The following is a 6,463-nucleotide window of genomic DNA, read 5'->3' as shown; positions in this document are numbered from 1 at the left end:
GGAGTGTGGTCAGGTGTCTCCACCTTACCTGAATGGTGGGGTACCACACCTCAGGAGGAGGTGCAGTACCTCTGTGGCGACTGAACCCTGGCGCCACAATTACTCAAGGGCAGTTTTACACGCACTGTTTCTACATGTTGGCCTAGTTTTTGGTACATAAATAATGACACTGAAATTTGGCACATTTTTATTATGACCAAATGTGTTTATTAATATGTGTTTATTATGTCCTGACATGTAACCAGGGCCGGATTAAGGTTGGTGGGGGCCCCTGGGCAGAAAATCTGGTGGGGGCCCCCATATCATTAACATTTTAGCCATAACAGTAGAGCGCGAACTGTAGCACTTAGATGTACAATCTAATCTTATCCTCTTGTTCTGCCACATTCAGATTTACAGTACTACAATAGAGATACAGTCCAGGATAACTCAAAGCAGTCCAATTATAGACAGAAAGAGTTACTCACATTTTTTTTTATTGAACCCAATGTTAAGACAGCCAAGGAATAATAAAAATGCAGAAAGGGAAAGTTTTCACCGGCAGCAATTGTTGCTAACTACTGTATAACAATATGCTCTCTATTGTATTATCTCCAGAGTAGTGGCTTGCTCTCCTATAGTAAGAGAAGAAAAAGAAGCATTCTTTGAATACAGGTCTGTTGGCTGAAGGAGGATATATCACCTGTCTTAATGTGCCTGTGAGCATCTCCAAGTACAAGGGGGAGGTGTTAGCGATCGAAAACATGCTTTATATAAAAGTGTGTACAGATAAAAGCATAAATAAATGTATACATTACAAGCTTTACTGTATTTTTTCCCACAATGATGTATGATTTTGTCTGGCTCTCTTGCTTTCCACATAATATAACAATTTCAAAGCATCTTTTCCCATAACTCTGAATTGTACTTTTTCTGTAATACCTCTTAGAAAGTCGTGAATAAATTGACAACCAAGTTTTACCACTCCCCCTGTCAAATCTCTGTATCCAACACATGTCTGTCATCAGATTGCAGAGCTCCAGGGGAAAATTAACACAAAGAATAAGTAAAATGTCAACATTAGTACCAGCATTAAATGCAAAAATTTTTATATGTGCCTTAAAAATTTCACTTACCCATCATATAATGAAATAGAGTACGTTGAGAAGGATCATATGAACTCTATCCATCAAACATCCAATGATTCTTGTAGTAACCTCAAAACACAACTTGTATGCTATAAGGAAATGAAAATTATAAAAAGTTAAAATAATCATCATTAGAATGGAATGGATATATGAGCAGACTAGAACTTTGCAGCTTTGCTTACCTAACAGTTATTCTCCATGTATAATTTAAGATGTATATATCCAGGTAATCCAAGATGTATGATAACAGATTTGATGCCACGAACAGAACACCCATAATGTATTAAACTTAAACGGAACTGAAAAAAAAAGAAGGGGTTAAACGCATGTTTTTACTTATGTTAAAGCGATTAAAGGGGTTGTGCTGTCTCCCCTGCTTCTGACTGCTCTACAGCAGTCTAGAAGCAGGGGGTTGGCTCATAACTCCATGGCTCAGCCAGCCCCCAGTATTGCATGAGGAGACTAACAGCAGTGCTCAGTTTTCTCAGACAAGTATATGGAGAGCCGCGCGCATGCGCGGCAGGCTGCTCAAGAACTTTAACGGTTGACCTAGCTGTCTGTCAAAGACTGTGGCCACTGCTAGGGGGGATTCCTATTGGCGGGCATTTTTCATGTTCGGAGCACATAAGGTTTTACCATGATCACAAAAATAGATTCTTTAGGGTACACTGGGAAATTATAGTTAAGAAAATTGCTAGAGAGCATCCCTGAAAACACCCGTTAGCAATTATTTGCCTTATGTAAAGGTGGCTCAGATTACGGATTGCTCCTCCCCATGCTGTGCAGGGGGTTGTTACAGTAAAGGTCACTCGCTTCCAAACAATTATGAGCTAAATTTCTCTGTGTAAAGCCACCATTATTGCAAGAACAGTGCTATATACACCTATATTGCTATATACCCCCATCCTGCTATATGGCCTGTATCCTGTGGCACACAAAAATAAACGTTTATACTCACCTTTCCTCACTCCAGCAGCATCGCTCCTCCTCCCGTCTATGCTGGCAGCAGCGCCGCTGACCTGTGTGGAGACGGCCACGATCCCTGCAGCATCGCTCGTCCTCCTGTCTGTGCCGGCCGCGGCTGTGTCTGGACACGTGAGCACAGTGATGACATCATCTCTGTGCGCACCACTAGTCTCCACACACAGCCGCGGCCGGCACAGACAGGAGCTATATATAAATATATAGCTAGCTGGAGCCTGGAGGCAAGGGGGTTAATCACCGTGGCGCTGCAGAGTTGATTGGCGGGACCGTACACAGCAGGCGGCGGGCGCACGATGTTCGTGAACGCGGCGAGCAGGCAGAGCAGATCCACAGGACAGGAGGCGTGACAGGAGAGGATGAGGTGGTACCGGTATGCCTAGTTCATCTCAGCGTGACGGCATCTAATATTTATCCTCGCGCTGCGTTAATAAAATGGCGGTCGCTGCCCAGTGGTGGGGGCCCCGGGGCTGAAGCCCCGCCTGCCCCTCCTATAATCCGGCCCTGCATGTAACACTGTAACTGCTGACAGTTCTCTCTTTTGATCCCACATGCCAAAATTGTCGGGTTCAGTGTGCAGGATTAACTCCTTTAGCGTCTTTTTTTTCCGTCCCCGTTGGAAAAAGATTCTATTTTCTGCCCTAGTTCTGTATCTAAATCCTTTTGCCAGGATTGGCAGCTCCCCTGCAGTTACCACTCCGGTCCTCCCAGCTCCACCCGTGACTCCAGTTTATGTAAACCCAGAGGAATGCTTTAATAAAAGGATGTTGAAAACAAACTTTTGCTTGTCCCAGTGAAGTTCCTTCTTATTTGTGTTTCTCACTCTTACTGCGTCCTCCGCCCCGGCCATTCATGACACATGAGATGGCGTTTCTAATAATAGTGGATCAGGGTGGATCAGGTCGCCACGTATGTAGAAATGACTTCCACCTCCCTGTACGTGGTATTGCTCTTCATTTCATTACCATCGATTGTAAAGTTGATATATCGGCTTACAGCGCTGGGTACTTTTACATTCCTGACAGTTTATAAGCACAGGTATACGTAATAAAGATAAATATAGAAGGAACATACAAAAGTAGAAGGGTTTTCCCTGCATTCATGTTTTTAATGATAAATCATATTAAATCCAGAATCCAGTTAAAGGAAATCAAAGTAAAAAAAAAAATCCATTTTGTTAAGGGACCAGTGTGCCGATATCTCTCGTCTTTGCAGCAGATTCATCAGGCGCATGTCCTATTGATGAATTTGCGCCAGGCTGTATTTTTTCCAACATTTTCTGAAAAGGTCTGTCCCATGAAATCACAGTAATTACTGTAATGCAAGAATGATGCAATTGAGAAAATCATGTTTATCATCACAATATCGATACGGCGTGATAACGCTTCATCCCCATTGTTCTTGACAGTCAATATTATTATTATTAGTATTGGAGACGCTAATTGGATCACGAACAATTGTTAACACGATTAAATACTAATCAGGAACATATTGGGTAAAGGCCCCGTCACACTAAGCGATATCGCTAGCAATATCGCTATAACATCACTGTTTTTTGTGACGTTATAGCGATATTGCTAGCGATATCGCTATGTCTGATACTTACCTACGACCGCTCCCCCGCTGGTTATCGCTGATCGCACGAGAACGTCCTGGACTGTTTCTCGTCGTCAGCTTCCTGCGGCGCTTCCTGCTGTGGAGACAAGCGACGCGTGGACGCGGGCGGGAGGACGTCAGGATCGCCTCGTCTGACAGGTAAGTAGCGACCCCCGACCCCTGCGATGTCGCTGGTGAGATCTGCCTATGTGGCAGCTCACTAGCGACCACTTAGCGATGCACCAGCGATCCTGACCGCGTCATATCGTGGTCGGGATCGCTGGTACATCGCTAAGTGTGACAGTACCTTAAGGCTGAGGACAAACTATGTTTATGGCTACAGTCAGGCGCATAAATTCAGGAGGTAACGCTCGACAGTGTCTACAGTTAGAATGAAGGAATGAATGTGTCGCATGGATTTGTGTCTTTTACATCAATTAAAGAATTTGCTCCTCAGACCTTCTGGGGTCATCACAACACAGAACCAGACTGCAATCAGAGGGCAATAAAACCTTCACACTGCTTATCTATGAACTGCTCCAATATTTATGCTTATCCCTCTCCCATAATGACTATTCCGCTTCACATCACTTGTCTTACCTATTGCAGTTTTTCTGTGCTATCTTGTGTATGAATATGTGATTCTTCAGATTCTGAATTAGTCCTAGCCTGATGAAGAGACCTGCGTAGTCTCGAAAGCTTGCAATGTGTTACCATCTTTTCAGTTAGCCATTAAAAGGTATCAACCACTGAGGACTCTCAATTCTAAATATTCTACAGTTAGAATGGACAGTCGACTAGACATCCGTCCACCACAGGGACCCATTGTTTAAAAAAAAAAAAAGTACTCCCTCCATATCAGAAAGTGGAGCCTTTTGTGCATTCATATGCATTAAAAAATGTTTTTCTCTCTGTTCTATCAGTGGTACTGTAGGAGAGTAAGATATGGTGTGTCTCATGCCTCCCTTCCCTCTGATTGTCTTCCAGTTCTTAATGTTTACAGATGTGTTTTTATGATTATTGCCTGCGGTACTGCTATATTTATAATTATGTATTACCTCTCATTACTTATGGCATTGCCACTTGAATGTGTTACCATTGTATAGATAACTGTATATATTGCCTCATGTTCCTGTATGATAACATTGCATGAATATTATGTGTCATTTGTGCATGTATAGTGAGGAAAAATTAGTGCATCCTTCTTGGGACAGTAGAGGAGGGCACTTTTAGTATATAGTACCCCATAGGTTGGGTAGTTGTAATTATGTTGCGGGCCACTAGGTGGGGGTATACTAGTGGGGCCTGATAGTAGGTTCATAGAGGGTTAATTGTAGGAGGGGCTGCCGAGAGTTAAGGTTAGTGCTGAAGAGCGGTTTAGTCAGATGGGGCCAGGGCACCCAAGAGTCCACATAGGCTATAGGCCTGGACAGCTTGGCACTCACGTAACGTTAAGTCGTTATTGCCCACGTTACCCACAGCCACTGCAGGCCTTAGCAGTGGGTCAGAACAGGAAAAGGAAGATGTGGCGTCTCTCCGCCTGGGCCATTGCTTTTAGGGCAGAAGTTGGCTGGACTAAGGAGATGAAAGAAGTTGGCTCTTCAACGAGATCAGTACAGATGGGTCGGATGCTTCACCGGAGGTCACCAAACGCAGTGATTGATGAATTCATGTCTGGGGCGAAACAGGCTGAAGGAAATGTCATTGTAGTGAGGTCAGACCTGGAAGGAACTGGGAAGCAGTCTAGTATGGTTCGGTCCTGGCGTGTACTGCACAGAAGTGACAACAAGCAAGGCAAAGATCAGGAAGCAAGCAAATGTTATGATGTACCAACTGTGGATGTAGTGTGCGAAATCCTAAGTAAAGAAAGTGTTAAAGTTGTCTCGGGCTGTTTCTCCATTGAAGGGGGTCCCTAGAAGAGGGACCGTTATGGCCTGGGAAGTGCCCGGGTGAAGATGAATCTGGAGATGCAGGTATGCTGAGAAACATAGTATTGTTTCATGTAGGGGAAGGGCAGGGCGCAGCTGCCACCAGGTCACGACTACAGTTCTAGCCCTCCCTTACAGGACACTAAGGGAATGTTAAAGTTATCAGTAAAAACTACCAAAATGCTGTATATTTTAGGCTAAGTGACTAAACAACTTTGAAAAAGTCTTGGAAAAGCTTCTGATATATACTTTAAAGAGAACCTGTCAGCACAATGTAATTTAAAGTAAATATATGGCTGTAATGGCGCTGCAATACTGATTACAGGGATACATTTGGTGAAGAAATCCACTTTGTTGTTCTTCTGTAATCACCATTTGAAGTTTTCTGATAATTAGATTTTGGTGCACCGGGGCTGGATGGTATACTGGGTCGTCTCCTCCCTGTCTGTGACTTCCCAGCCCCTCTACATACTTTATTTTTTGGACTATAAGACGCATTCTTTTTTCCAAAATATCGGAGGGAAATGGGGATGCATCTTATAGTCTAGATGTACCTGCTGTGGTTGTGGATGGGGGAGTGGGAGAGGAACAGCAGCGGACGAGTGGGTCACAGGAGGCAGGGGCCAGCTGCTGTGGCTGACACCTGTGCCCGCTGTTAAAACTAATAAATTAATATTCACTGCTCCCCACGCCCACAGTCCCTCCTTTGCACTGAAGCCGGTGCCAAGAGGTGAGAGGGACTAGGGGCATGTGGAGCAGCAAATATTCATTCTCCTTAATAAAAGAAACAAAACAGGGCGCATCCACTGTGTGAAACCTTTAAAACACAAT

General features: G+C 44.0%; 1 long non-coding RNA gene across 1 annotated transcript; it reads right to left on the bottom strand.

Annotated features, from left to right (window-relative positions):
- Positions 1-251: 251 nt before the first annotated feature.
- On the bottom strand, positions 252-2,637 carry LOC141084004 (uncharacterized). Its single transcript, XR_012230905.1, has 4 exons — positions 2,350-2,637; positions 1,310-1,426; positions 1,116-1,216; positions 252-614 (listed from the first exon to the last, which is right to left on the bottom strand). It is a non-coding gene; the product is annotated as an uncharacterized lncRNA (long non-coding RNA).
- Positions 2,638-6,463: the final 3,826 nt, after the last annotated feature.

This window comes from Dendrobates tinctorius, unplaced genomic scaffold (assembly GCF_039654945.1).
Source record: "Dendrobates tinctorius isolate UK_male_01 unplaced genomic scaffold, ASM3965494v1 ptg000022l, whole genome shotgun sequence".
NCBI classification, from domain to species: Eukaryota; Metazoa; Chordata; class Amphibia; order Anura; family Dendrobatidae; genus Dendrobates; species Dendrobates tinctorius.
This window is presented reverse-complemented; position numbering and strand designations above follow the sequence as displayed.